Here is a 14,498-nt window from a genome sequence, read left to right as displayed (position 1 = left end):
CCGAATTGGCTGCACTCAAGCCCCATGCCCACAGGAGCGGCTCAGCAGTGGAGTCTGCCCCTGCCTGGGAAAAGGAGCTGGGGACGGGGACAGGGGCACGGGCTGTGTGACCAGATGGGTTCAGTCACTCTGAGAGGCATTTCTGATCAGGGGGATGAGAAGGTTCCCGCTGCTCAAGCTACTTTCGAAGCAGCCGGCAATACACCCTCCCATGCTGCACCTGCCAGTGCTGGTCACCCTGCTGGCTGTGGGAGGAGAGGCTCGCGGGGGGGGGGGGGGGCCTCGACCCAGGCTGCAGACCACAGCGCCTGAGGAATGAGCACACACGGAGCCACTGTGGCTTTGTCTTCCACACAGCCTGGCCACGGAGGTTTGTGTCACATTTCAGACACAAGACAATTATGGGTCCACCATCCAATAACTCCATCAGGCTCCCTGAAGCTCTACTTGGGGGAGGGCTCTGGCTGCCTGGGCCACTGAGTGGGCAAAGTGTCCCGACGGCAGGTTTGGGAAGGCTGCTCATCAAGTTAGCTGTGCCTCCTACCCAAGGAGAAAAAGAACGGGGCCACCTAGCAATGAGTTTGAAATGCCTGTGGAGTCCCTCCAGCCTCAGAGCCCTGCAGGTCTCGCACTGGCCACTGGTCTTGCTGGCATGACTAGGGGCAGGAGAGCTCTTGGCAGGGCTTAGCTGATCCTCCAGGCCAATCTGCAGTTGGTGCTGATGGGGGCTGAGCAAGAAGACCCTCCAGCTGTCTATGGGACCTGGGGTCTCTGTGATACAACTCCTGGGGGTGCCCCAGCTCCTCCGAGGTTATATGTCTGCAATACTCGGTCTTACAGGAGAGGCACAGAAGTAAGGAGGGGGCCGCAAGGCCGTGGCCACCCTGGGCCTCTCGAGCCTCCTCCTGCATGGGTTATTGTTTATTGGCAGCTTATCCCATCTCTTGGGTTATGAATTATTTACCAGATAATGACTTCATAATTGTTAATGAGAGATGCCCCAAGGCCAAGCTGACATAGCTCCTAAGCCATAGTGCTAATGATGCCAAGGCCTCAAGTCCCACATGGCCACATCCAAATTGTCACTCCCAGGGGCATGTGGCCCCCCAATGGCCCTGGGGAGGGCCATCAAAAGGGAACCCACCATCCCTCACAATACAGATAAGGAATGTAAGATCAAGTGAGGGGTGGGGATATGCTTCTAGGATGGTGGGGGCAGCCAGGGGAGGGACAAGTCTATCCCTCTTGGCTGCCTGTCTCTGAGCTAGGGTTGCTGAATCACACAGAAGACCTTTCAAAGGCAGCAGGATCCTTCTTTTTTTTTTTTTTTTTAATTGGAAAGTCAAATACAGAGAGAAGGTGAGACAAAGATCTTCTGTCCGATGATTCACTCCCCAAGTGGCTGCAATAGTTGGAGCTGAGCTGATCCGAAGCCAGGAGCCAAGGGCTTCTTCTGGGTCTCCCATGTGGGTACATGGTCCCAAGGCTTTGAGCCACCCTCGACTGCTTTCCCAGGCCACAAGCAGGGAGTTGAATGGGAAGTGGGGCTGCCAGGGGATTAGAACTGGTGCCTATATGGGATCCCGCTATGTTCAAGGCAAGGATTTTAGCCATTAAGTTACTGTGCTGGGCCTGGCAGATTCCTTTTAACTGGGCCTCCAGTGTGAACTCAAGCGGCATAACAGCCTGGGACCTAGCAAAGCCTGGGGGGTAGGAGGGGAGGCTTCTTCCTCCCGGGTCACAGGTTATGCTTACAATAGTGCAAAGGAGGACCTAGGCCTGGGTGTGTGGCGTCCCCTGGGATGGGCAGTCTTGAGGACTGGGTTACCACATGTTTTCACTGCCCCGCAGCACAACCAGGTCAAAAATGCTTCTGACCATATGTTCAGGCCAGAAATATTGGATATCCTTCTGGACATCAGGCTTCAGGGAGACATTCAATGACTGATACCTAACCCTCCTTCTCCCACCCCACCTTGAAGGCACTCTCAGCAGCTGCTGGAGAAGACTGTGGGGGAGCAGGGATGTGTACGGTTGGGTGGTCCAGGAGCACAGCCTAGTGACCCTGGCACTTACTCTGGCCACCCAGCAGCTCCTTTTTGGAACATGCTCTGTGTTCAGCTCTGCTGGAGTAAGGAGAGCATGGAGGACACGGGGCAGTGGAAGAACCGCTTGGTAGCGAGAAAGAGTCAAGGGCTAAGTGGCTGCTGGGGATATAACGTGTTAGCATCGAAGGCGGGGACAGGGTTCCCATGGGAATACTTTTCCAGGAGATATGGGTAGGGATGGAAGATACCTGTCCAATACCCCAGGACTTGGCAGGACCCAGACCCTCACAGGTGAGATGGAGGCACTCCGTAAATCAGAAAGTGTGAGAGCCTGGATGGGGGCAGAGGACACGCAGAGGCCACCTGACACAGGGCAGACTGGCTCTCCTCAGCTTGCCACATCAGCAGGTGCAGCTCAGCACGCACCTGCACAAGACGGCATGGCATTCGGAATATGTTTCAGAAAGCTTGCACGATTGCTAAATAAATAATCACAGTGTTTATTCTAGCAGGGAGAGGAGGACACCTTGTCTTTGTGCTAATGGGAGGGCGTGGCTTTCTGGTAGGTTGGCTGGGCTGCCTCATGCACACCCCTGAGCGCAGACCCTTGCAGCGACCTGGAAAGCACCTCTCTCTCTTTCAACTTTCATTCCCTACATTTCCACACCTGCCTGTGTATCTGGAAAGGGGGACCAGGTTAATTGTTACCTCCTGCGCTGTTACTTGGTTACTTTGTCAAGGCAGAAATACGCTTTTAATGATTTTTGTATTGTTGCTACCTTACAAACCAGACGCTTTTATCTAAATGAGTTGCTACAAATCAAAGGTAGGGCCCAAGAGGGTTGCTGTGCTGTGTCTGTTTTCGGTGAATGAGCTCCAGCTTTGTGAATGCGGTTGCAGCCTCTCCCCTTCTCTCACCTCCCAGGAAAAGTATGTAGAGGTAGCCGGAGCTGCTGAGCCTGGGAATGGCCTGGATGAGTGGACACATGCAGGAGCCAGTGCAGCAGTCTCCAGCCTGCTGCATTCACTTGGCTCAGGCGCATGCCTGACCACCAGCGTCTGGCTGTCCCTTTTGCCCTCTTGCACTGAGGTAAGCAGGAGGAAGGATAACCCTGACATGACTCTTTCAGTTTTCTTCCTGGTGGGGATTGGGACCCTATCAAGGTCCAGCAGGGTCTAAGCACATAGGGCGCTCAGTGAATGGTCATGTAGGGCAGACAGCAAGGTGATTCATCATACTTGCTCATGTCAAGTCCTTGGTGCCACCCAGGCTTCTACAGTGCTGGCCAGCCCCGCCTGGTGCCCAGCAGTGGCTCATTGGCCTGCTGACCACCCCCACAGTCATCAAGAAGCCTGGGGCCTCTTTTTGAGGGTTTTGTGCTGCCAGCCAGCCTGAACTCCCATCCTTCTCTGATGTCACTTCAGCTGCCCCCTAGGGCTCGACTCTCGAACCACAACCACGCTACCTGTTCCATTTGCACTTTACCGCCGCACCCTAGCCTGGCCAAAGTAAAGCAGTTTGCCTGCTGTCTGCAAGGGGGCCTCTCACGAAGGACATCTGGCCCTCACTTACTTGCCTTGTCTGAGGATCTCCACCTGCATGGCCTTAGGCCTCTCCTCTTCCTTCCTGCCCCATAAGCTCTCAGGACCAGTCCTCCTCTTCTACAGGTCCAGTGCATGTGCACCCCACACCATCAGACAGCCTGGTCCCGTTCAGGGACCACAGAGTCCTCACACACCTGTTGTTGGGAAGTAATGTCCGCAGGCTGAGGAGTCCTGGGCACTTCATGACTGTCCTGTCACTGGGATTCCTTCACCAGCCAGTCCTTGAAGAGGATTCTCAAGTTTCCTATGGGTACAGTCTTCTCTCAAGCCACTGTGCTGGCAGCCCCAGACCCACAGTCAGGTAGCAACAGACTGGTTGCTTGTTAGCACTGTCCTGACTCTGCATATGAAAATGCTTGGATCCCTCTCTGGGAAATGACCCAGACAATGGGGTTTTTCCCAGGAGATTCCCAGTGTGGGTGGGCATGTCAGAGGTAGGTCACAGCTATAGTTCCTGTATGGAACTTTCTAGATGTGGTCTTGGGCATGTAACTAACATCCCTTTCCCCTTGGGCATGTAACTAACATCCCTTTCCCCATTTCCTGCTCCTCCACTTGTTTTTCTCACCCTCAATCTGAACTTAAGACGTCTTTAATGTTTCCTCTGAAGTCAGATGCAAGGTGAAACCAGAGATGAGGTGGCTTCCTGCTTTTCTCTGCTTCCTGGGAGAGCAGGTTGGAGACCCTACCTCTCTCACCCCCTCTCTTTGCATCATGAGCTCAGTCGGTGGCCTCCCTCTGGTAACTCCACAATGGGGAACTGTGGCCACTTCTGCTTCAGTGTCCTGATTTCCTGTTCCAGGTCCCGTGGGAGGGGTTCTATGGATTCACAGTATCTGTGGGCTCAGATGGGACTGGGGGAGGCTGTCATGTGTCCCTTAGGCCAAGATGTCAGCCAGCCATGCCCTGTTTCTCTGCCTTCCTGCTCTGGCTCACTCAGCCGCATGCCCAACAGTAGGTAGGAATGAGAGCAGAGGCCCAGCAGAGGGACTTGTCCCAACACTGGGAGCAAAGCACTCAAGACCAGCAGGCATGTGGGCAGCGCCACTTTTGCTCTTGACAGGATGGGTAGAGGCCATGCACTGTTCATTCTGGCTGTAGAACCTTGCGTGGCCCCAGGGCTGCTTAACTGTAAACCAAGTCTGATTTCCCAAGCAGGCTGCCTCCGTTCTTACCTTGCACTACCCAAGGGGGCCAGGTATGCTGCATCTGGCAGTTTGTGCCAACCCAAGGCTATCAGGACCTGACAGCAGGCAAACTTTACTATTAGCTGGAAAGCTCAGAGGAAGTGTTGCATCCTCTTTCTCACAAAAACACCCAAGAGGCTGTGGGGGACCCTGCCAGAGCTCTGTCCATGAAGATCTTTGTGGGCTGGCCGCACACCTCAGTGCACAGACCGGTGTCTTTGACGGATGACCTCGTTAGTTCACATTCCGAAGCTATCTTTCTGTCTTCCCATCATCAATTTCTTTCCCTTCTCTTCATCTGCTCTGGGGCTGTGGACTAAACACCCAGCACACGGGTGACCCCAAGTGTGCTTCAACCTCATTCTTTCCTCCAAGTACTAATCTCTCCCACATTGTTCACGGTTCTAGGTGTGGCACCCAGAGAGCTCAGACTCAGGTTCTGCCCACAAGGAGCTTCCAAGTCCAGTGGGCAGTTGAGCATCTGGACATGGTCTTAACAATGCTTTGTGACAAAGGCAAGAGAAATTCATACAAAGTACTACAGAAGAATGACTCTCAATTGCCCAATAAATATTCCCTGACACCTGGTGTAATGCCAAGCATTGATCCAGACCCTGAGAATATACCACTGACCTTAGGAGAGAAATGACTTTGACCCAAAGATTATATTTGAGGGGATTTAGGTCATTTCCATCAGACCACTGTACAGCAGAGAGCAGGCCTGATGCTTTACTTCTGAACCAACACATTCTCTGTCAAGGGAGCTGGTCCCCATTCCCAAACAGATGCCAATGTCCACAGGTCACCAGTGGTGATGTGGGAGAGGCCAGGACACAGAATCAGGAGGTGGCCAAGTGGCAGGGTCCCTCTCCACCCTAAACTTCTGCTTGACCAGGACAAAGGTAAACAAAAGCCCCAGGCTGCCACATGGCCCCAAGCTAAAGCCCCGAATCCAAGGAATCAAGGCGCATTGCCAAAGCTCCCCACCTCAGTCAGGCTGTCAGGCACATTCAGAGAAGCTGGCTTCTGTGATGGGCAGCTCCCATATCTTGCCTCAGACACTCCATCCTGCCTGTGCCCTCTGCAGGCTCTGGGAAAGCTCATGGCACCAAACCCAGGCTGGGCTTTGGGGTGGCAGCGGGTTGGATATGGAGTATGTGTGCCTATCTCTCTGTGTGTGTGTGTGTGTGTGTGTGTGTGTGTGGCTGGAGTCTCCCACTTCAGCAGCTGGTCCAGCTCCAGCCTAGAGGTAGGCTCCTACCCTCCCATCCCTTTCCCATGACTGCAGTCCAAGATCCTGGGTCCTCAGTTCTGAGAGTGAAGGGCCACCCCCAGTCCCTTTGTCTCTGAGTCCTCTGGTAGAGGACTCAGTAGAGGAGGAGCACATGGCCGTAAGCAGAGTGTAACTGAAGCTGAGACCACTGTGCAGGGCAGGGTCCCTACTGGACACACAGCAGTCCTGGGGCTGCTGCAGCCTGTGCTTGCCCGGTATTAGGCCCCACAGTGAGACTGCAGAAGTGCCTTGGTTCTTGGATTGCTAAAGGCTCAGGTGCCACAGGACACACAAGGCTGGGCTGGCTCAGCTTCAACTGGCCTGAACCCCAGCTCAGCCACTTGCCTCCTTCCAAGCCCACTCCCTCACACCACCCCCCGGCCCAGCTTTTCAGAACATTCCTGGCCTATTGGTGGGCTTTGAAGCAACACTGAAGATTCCTTTCTCGGATTTATGCCCTCACAGGCTAGCTGATTTCCCTTAACTAGCTCATGGCTTCCTGATCTGAGAACCTAAAATCAAAATGCTAGGCCAAGGCGTCTATACGTTGACCTGCAAGAAACACTCAAATGACTGTTCAAGGATACCCAGGCAATGACGTCAGTTGTATTATTTGTGACTACAAAAACAACCTTCAGCATAGGCTACATGTCTACCACAGGACATTGGTTAAACTACGCATACTCTTATTGCCAGAACAGGAGAAGCCTTTCAAAATGATATCGATGTCTATTTACTGACATTAAAATGTACCCTGACATTTCATGGGACCAAACAGTGCAGATGGCAGATACTGTGTGTACCTGCATGTGCACACATTGAGTGTGTGCATGCTTCATGTATGTTCATACGAGTCTGGAAAGCCACACTAAAATGGTTCTCTCTGAGTGGTACAATTGTAAATCATTTATAAAATTTTAGATATTATCTTTTAATCTTTTTTACCATAAACAAATAATATTTCCATGCTATTTAACAATAATACCCCTTAGCAATACAAAGTTAAATTACAAGAGTTAAATTTGTTAAACTACAAAAGGGGGATTCTGAATTCTGAAGGGCTTCCAGGTTCCCACCTAGCTGCTGGTCACCCTCAGATCTAGACCCCTGAGCAAGCAAATCCTAGGCCTGGGGAAGCCAAGAGTCACAGCCGTTCTTGGACTCTGGAAGGATGGAGACCATGATGGCTTGGCCAAGCCCCAGGTATCATTTGACTTCAAGTGTGATCTATCAAACCTCATCTACTAAAAAGCAAACTTCTCACCTACGTCAATAGTGAGGGTCTCGGAGACACCTATCCCCTGAAAGTGAGTACGGGAGGTGGCAGCTAGCTGTGTGACAGTAGCATGGTGTCTGGTGCCCAAGCAACTTGAGCAGAGACCTACCTTGCGTGGCCCGTCTCTGGCAAGCTCAGGATTGGTCCCCAGGATGCACACACCTTGATGGCCAACACTGCTCAGCCAAGCGCGAGCATCACCAGGAAGCCAGACAGCCTGAAAAAAGAGGAGGGCAGAGTTGGTGGGGCTGGGTTGCAGAAAAGGCAACATTTTGGCTGCAAGATAATATTGTGAATTTCAGCACCTAGAGGATTCCCACCCCAAGTAGATTTGGTCTCTGCTGTAAACTTCTTAGTCACTGTGCTGTGAAGGGGGCACACACAGAATGGTGAGAAGGGGGCAGCAGGGACCCCCTCAAGGAGAGATGCTGTTTTCCTTTCACGCCCTATACCCTACTCCAGAGTCTTTCATGGTGACCAAGAGTCAGAACCATCTTCCTCCCAAACACTCGCGGCACAGGAGAACCTGGGGAATGTCAGTCTTTAGTGCTGTAAAGGACATAAAGTCTAGAATTACAAAAACAAATCATCTCTTCCCTCAGACATCAGGCAAGAGGACCTGTAAGAGGCACAGGGTGGGAGGGGTCCTGGAGAGAATAATAATAATAATGATAATAATACATCGCGTCTCAGCCTTTTGGTTAAGATTAAGTGCATAATAATAATGAACCCTCAGATGCGCCCTATGTTAGAGACAGACTACCATGGGGAAGCAGGGTCCTCCCAGACCTCCCTATCCTTGGTAACACGCCAGAAAGCTGCCTTCAGCATGGGATGTGGCTTTGTCACCTACAAAACTGTCCGGCCACCATTACCAGAGGATCAATACATATATTTTTAACAGAATATATCATTATCAATTGATTTTTCTTTTTTTCCCCCCTCTTGGCGCTCTGGAGTCCTGGACAGCAGAGGCAAGCTTGAATACATCAGGAAGGATGCGGACAGGTGAATAAGTTATTGTAAACTAATTCTACCTCATGGGCAGTGGCTCCCTGACAGCACCACACTCCTATCTCCCCTCCCCTCATCCCAAGGTTTTGCAGCCACTGCTGACAGGGACGCCCATGAGCCACATCAAACGACCATTGGAAAACTGGAGCTGGCAAACATTTTATTTTTCTCAAAGATGGAGTGTTCCCTTAATGATGAAGAAATAACATCTGTGGGGGAAGCAGAGGACGCCAAGGTCACCATGGAATTCTGACACTGAGCTGGAGTAATGAGAACACCTCCACCGAGTTCATGCAGAGCCCAAGGGCACATCTACCGCTTTGGCCACTAGTTACTGACCATGCTCGGATGTGGGAGGGTGTGTGGGGGTCACAGCTGGATCCATGTGTCTCTGGGAAAGCGGTTCAGTTGGTGAAGTAAGTGTAGACAGGGCTAGAAGATCTTTGGGCGTTCACTTAATGGAAATTTCTCGAGTGTCTGTGTGCATCAGGCAGTATCAGAGCCGCTGCAGGTTCACGTGTAAACAAAAACAAACAAAGCCCTATCCTCATGAAGCTTACATTCTAGCAGGTGGAAAGCCCAAAGACAAAAAAGCCTAAGGACAAAGCGAAAATGGCAGAGTGCATAAGAAAGCGGTAGGTGCTACTGTCAGAAGAGAAACAGGGCTGTGTGTGCTTTGGGGGTTGGGGGTGGCTGGCTGGGGCTAAAAGGGGCTGTGGGGCAGATTCCAAAGGGCAGCAGAGTCAGTCTACAGGGTGATGGCACCTGTACATGCCTGCGGGAGAGGAGGGCAGGCAGGGAGGTGAGGCAGCGGGTTTCTGGGCAGAGGGAAGCATTCGCGCAGAGGGATCAGCAAGGAGAAGCCATTGTGGCTGGACCTGGGAGATCCTGGGTCAGGGGAGATCAGGCCAGACAGGGCCATCCCCAGGCCACTGCCCTCATGCAGGAACGTTCTGAGATCCCAGGGCCTGCGCGTGGGAAGAAACTCTCAAGTCTCTCCAGGCAAAACTCTCAGAGGTCAATGCCAGGTTAATCGGCTTTCTTTCTTCTCATTGCAGATGGCTGACTCCTTTGCAACCAGCTAACCCTGCCTCAGAGGGGTCGACCAGGCTGTGCCAGTCAAACACAGCACAGGCCAGACTAGCGCTTGGAAGGACAGGAGGGGAAGGAAGCACAGAGCTGCTTACCCACTCTTCTGCCTACAAAGCCCTGCCCTTCCTACTCCAGCACGCCAGAAGCCACTTCCAAAGGAGTTACAGATACGGCCTCGAGGAAAAAAAAATACATCTCATTCATGGCTGAGTTCTTGGGTATTTTTTTCCTAATGTGCTAATGCAAAGGTCCTGCTTTGACTGTGTTCCCGCTGTGTGCTGTGCTCTGGCAGGTGCAGAAGACCTGTGCGGAGGGCATCATTCAAGCGCCGAGTTGCTCTGCCCTCTGGGAAGGTTCAGCCAATGCAGGTAGGCGCTGAAGGTCGGGGAACTGCGGGAGCCAGGTGTTTGTTCCTCAGTTTCCCTTCCTTCCTGCCCTGTTTCCATGGGCTGTGAGCTTCCAGCTGAAGGTCGTCCATCACAGTTTTCTATCTCTGGGATCCAGCACAGTCTCCCTCCTCTTGCCCCTTGAACTCACATACAGTAATTATTCCCATCCCTGTTATTAGTCCTGGCTACCTTCATACTATGTCTATGCCTTGTTGAGCAGGCCTTTTATTTAGCTCTCTTCCAACTACACATTGGAATATGGCTATTTCCTTTCAAGACTGCAACAGACACATCCAGAGAGATGGTTAAAAGCAGGACTTTGGAATCAGACACAGCCACGTTCTAATTCTAGCATTGCCACTTGGTTTTGTGACACCTGCTAAATAACTTAACTCCCAAGAAGGCCTGCTTCCCTAACCAAAGAGCCTGGTGCACCAGAACAATATGGAGTCCCCAGGGTAAGGAGCATCTGCTCCACAGCATCCTGCCCCTTCTAAGCCACAAACCAATCTCTCAGGAGTATTTCCCTGCCCTCTGCTCACACTCCCTGCTAGTCTTTGTCCCAGTGGTTTGGTCTACTTTTCCACATCTGTTCTTTCTTAATCCTTTTCCTTCTCTCCAACCTCCCCTCTGTGCAATCAGCCCAGGGGACTCCTGGGAATGGACGCAATCTTGTATTTGGGACTCTGGTCTATTGCACGCATCAAATGGTGGTGTAGAACTGACCCATGGCTCACCCTGTCCTTTTTTGGAGGCCTACAAACTACACCCATTCAACTAACCACATTCCACTCTAATGAGATGCATGGCATTTAAAGTGATTCTGAATGACAACAAATCGATGTCTAATAATAATTCTGTTCCCAAGTTAACATAATAAAACCTGAAGTTTCCATTGTAAAAACCTTGCCTGGGAAAATAAAATCTAGGAATGAAACAAACAAAATCACAGGGAGACAGGTCTGGTTTTCTACTTCCAGGTGAGAGGGTGACATGACCTCCGACTTCATTTGTGGCATTGCTGGTCAAAATGTCCCTTTCCTCCCATTAATTTCTTCATCAAAGCAAAGCTTATAGTCTTTAGAAGAATGAAACGGAAAAGCCAAAGGCTAGGGCGCTTTCTAATTTACTGAAAAACACATAGTAGGTAATTGGTCATGACTTTGACCTTCCTAAATTACTTAAGAGATGCTGATGGACTCTGACAAGGCATGAAGACCAGCAAGAAAGCAAGACCCTGGAATGATCTATTTGGGCTCAACGTTCTCCAAGATGAAACACACGGGGAAAGGCCACGATCCACTTAAGTCTGTAAGTAGGGATGGCTCCCAACATGAACCCAACTGATAGCCAACAGAATTATAGATAAGGACCTCCAGATTTCTTATTTCTCTATAAAAGACAGAAGTTTTGCTTGGGGAGAAATTGTCAGTGGAGAGCAGAAACCAATCAGGGAGTCTCTAGTTTGTGGTAGAATCAGAAAACATCTTTGCCTGGGTCTAGGCTGTGATCCCAACAGTAAGCAGGGAACAGGAATATCTTTCTTCCAAAAAAAAAAAAAAAAGTACAGGAACTGGGGGTTGAAAAGGCAAAAGGGCAGATGAGTTCCAAGCTCAGCTCCCAGCAGCCCAGGTGAGGGATTCCCCAGCTCAAATATCTGCTCCAAATGGTTGCCAGGGAAAGCTTTTTCCCACTGTCCCACTGCTCCCTCCTCCTCCAAAGAAGTCAGAACACTAAGGCCTCCAGTCAGGATCACCAAAGCTTGCAGGCATCCCTCCCACCTCAAAATGAATGCTTCCCACAAGGTTTATCCATCAAGGTCCTGACAGCCCATATGCCCTGGGGGTCCAGAAGGCACCGCTTTTAACAGAAGAAGAAAGAGGCAGAAGAAGCAGCAGGTTGTAAGAGTCTACTTAGCACCTGGCACATGTCCCTGTTTCCTTCAGGAGCCCAGAGTAGCCCTGCTGAGACCCACCACTTGCCCTCTAGCCCTGCTGAGATCCACCACTTGCCCTCCAGGTTAGGAAGGTAGTAACAGGCAAGTGATCCCGTGGGCAGGTCCAAGTCAGCGGCTGGCCTGTCTGTGGAGCCCATTGTGCCCAAGGGAAAAAGACACTACACAAAGCCCAGCTCACTTCTGTCTGCTCTGTCACCTCTTCCAGCAAAGTTACAGGCTGATTGCTTTGAGTATGCTTACTTTACCAAAGGGGAAATGGAGGCCAGGGGCAGTGAGGGCAACAGAACAGGACCTGTATGTCTGCCCATTACGTGCCATTGTTCTGGACTCTCGGTTCCTGCCTTGCCTTTAGGGTCCCCATCAAGGAGACAATTACAGTTGACTTGTTACTTCCGTGTAGCGGTCACCTTGGCCCAAATGAAGGCCAGGTATTAGTTGTGGCTCTCATTAGTCACCCAGCTGCCCGCAGCAGCAGCTTCCCTATGTCCTGGAGGGGTTGGAACACCATATGACCACGCCCCTCCTTGCCCAGAAGCCCCTAACTGCCCTTACCCCTGAGCCACCCAGGCCCTCCATCAGCAGGAAGGCAACTCACCTGGCTGTTTCATTACTATTAACTTGGTCTCACTGAAAACTTCTCTTTCATTCTTCTCCTCTGCCCCCAACCTCCACAAAAAGAAAAACTAAATTACACTTAAATTCCCTCTCGCAGAAGAAATTAAATTCTCAGGGGTGAGATGTTGTCGGAGAGCTTTGGAGGGCACCGACCACTCTAATGGTTAAGAGCTTTTCACCGTCCCTCCCTCCCAACCCCAGGAACCCACTTCCACTCCCTTGGGGTGATCCTCCTCCGCACTGGGACTGCTGTGCTAATTGACTTTCCTCCAAATCTACTACTTCTAGATCCTTCTCCCAGGCATCGCCACTTGTACCCATCGATAAAACCCAATTCCTCCTCCTCCCCGCTCCACCCCACCCACCACACACCATGACATTCAGAGAAGCAAGAAGATTGATCCACTCCGATTTCAGCGCCCAAAGCCTCGGGTTAGGGCTCTGTGCCTTGCACCTTGCTGGGAGTATGCTGCCCCCTCCCCTGCACTTCTATGCGGATGCTGCTAGCCCTCCCGGGGATGTATCTGGAGGAAGGACCTTCACGGGCCTATTGAGGTCAAGTGAGGCTATGGGATAGAGCCTGATTCTAACGCAAGGACAAAAGGGGTCTCCAAAGAGGCACTGGAGGGAAGACACGGAGGGACAGCATCGACCGCAGCCAGTAGATGACAACGCTCCCCAGCACAGAGGCATCAGCAGACCCAGGTCCCCAAATCACCCAGGCTAGTTGACTGCTCCCCTGGTCTGTCACCAGGCATTCCCAGCTCTTGTCCACCTCATGACCACTCTCACTCTTCTCCTGATACTTTTGCCCTCCAGGGTAGGGAGAGACCTCAGACCAACCTGGGCAGGTTGTCCATACCAAGACATGCACAGCGGGCCACCTCCTGGTCCATACGCTGGATTGGAGTCAGGGGTGTAGGGAGATAAGGAAAACAGGGTGCCTGTTGCCTGACCACATCCTACGTTAGACCATGTCAGGACTTTTCTAGAAACCCAGAGTGACATAAATCAGAAACATGCTTTTAGTAGTTCCTTCAGAAAGAAAATGCAACACGGATTTACCATGCACTGTCAGCTCTTGTGCCCCCTTCTCACTGCCAACGACTACAGGGTTATGTTTCACTAGGCTAGTCTAGGACCACATCCCATCATGTTCTCTGAAGGCTGCAAGGCGGAGAAAGGCCAAGGTAACCAGGCTGGGTCACCCGGGGAGGGTGTTTCAGAGGCCAGCAGAAAGCACATACTTGCTTGTCATAGGTGTCCTGGAAATCTCAGTTCAGAGAGGGAATACGCCAGCAAGCTTCACCTCGTTTTCTCCACTTCCCCTTGAACATTTGGAAGATGCTCACATCATAGTTTCGTGATTGGAATACAAACCAATTAAAAAAAAGTCAGACACTGCTTCTGGATTTCAGCCTTAGAAACAGGCCTGTGCCCTCCCTTTAAATTACAATAATTCGTTCCCAGATGTTGCCTCTCCTTCAGACTCATAAATTGAAGCTGTTCATGAGGACGCTCCTGCTTGCCTGGAGCATCTCTGCATCTCCTTTTCCTCCGTAGATAGCCTTGTGGACCTGGGAGAGGCTGGACGGATGCCAGCACCGACTCACCAGCAGGCCAGCTGCTGGCTCCACTGAGCCAGAGTGGGCACAAGTTTATTTCCCTCTCTTTGCGGCTCCTACACCAACCAGGTCTCCAAGTGCCACAGGCAAGAGGGGATTCACAGCACCTGCTCCATCTATGGAGCTCCACTCCTGCCACCTTGTTGGTCTCAGGGACAGGGAGGAGGGCAGAGGGGCTAGCCCTTTGAAACACTGACTCATAGGTGGACAAGTTCTGCTCTGGATTCATCTGGACACCCCAGGGGCCCAGCCTGTTAGGTTTAAACTAGACATGGCTGGAGTCTTGGGGAGTCAGAGAAAGCACCAGGCAGCCAGACCTCCCAGCTAGTGCCCTGGGGAAGTGGGAGCCCAGTCCAAATCTGGGGGAAACACGCCCGGAGTACACATGCAGGGGGATTCACACCAGAGACAAGTCCA

At 51.6% G+C, this 14,498-nt stretch overlaps 1 protein-coding gene across 1 annotated transcript in view; it reads right to left on the bottom strand.

Annotated features, from left to right (window-relative positions):
- Window positions 1-14,498, bottom strand: part of KLHL29 (kelch like family member 29) — a 250,149-nt gene that overhangs the window by 165,310 nt on the left and 70,341 nt on the right. Inside the window, exon 2 of the mRNA XM_040993941.1 lies at window positions 7,499-7,606. The gene's annotated coding sequence lies outside the window, so the exon portion shown is untranslated. The remainder of the gene's footprint in view (window positions 1-7,498; window positions 7,607-14,498) is intronic.

Source organism: Ochotona curzoniae, unplaced genomic scaffold (genome assembly GCF_017591425.1).
Source record: "Ochotona curzoniae isolate NIBS_2020 unplaced genomic scaffold, NIBS_Ocur_1.0 contig_883, whole genome shotgun sequence".
Classification (NCBI taxonomy): domain Eukaryota; kingdom Metazoa; phylum Chordata; class Mammalia; order Lagomorpha; family Ochotonidae; genus Ochotona; species Ochotona curzoniae.
This window is presented reverse-complemented; position numbering and strand designations above follow the sequence as displayed.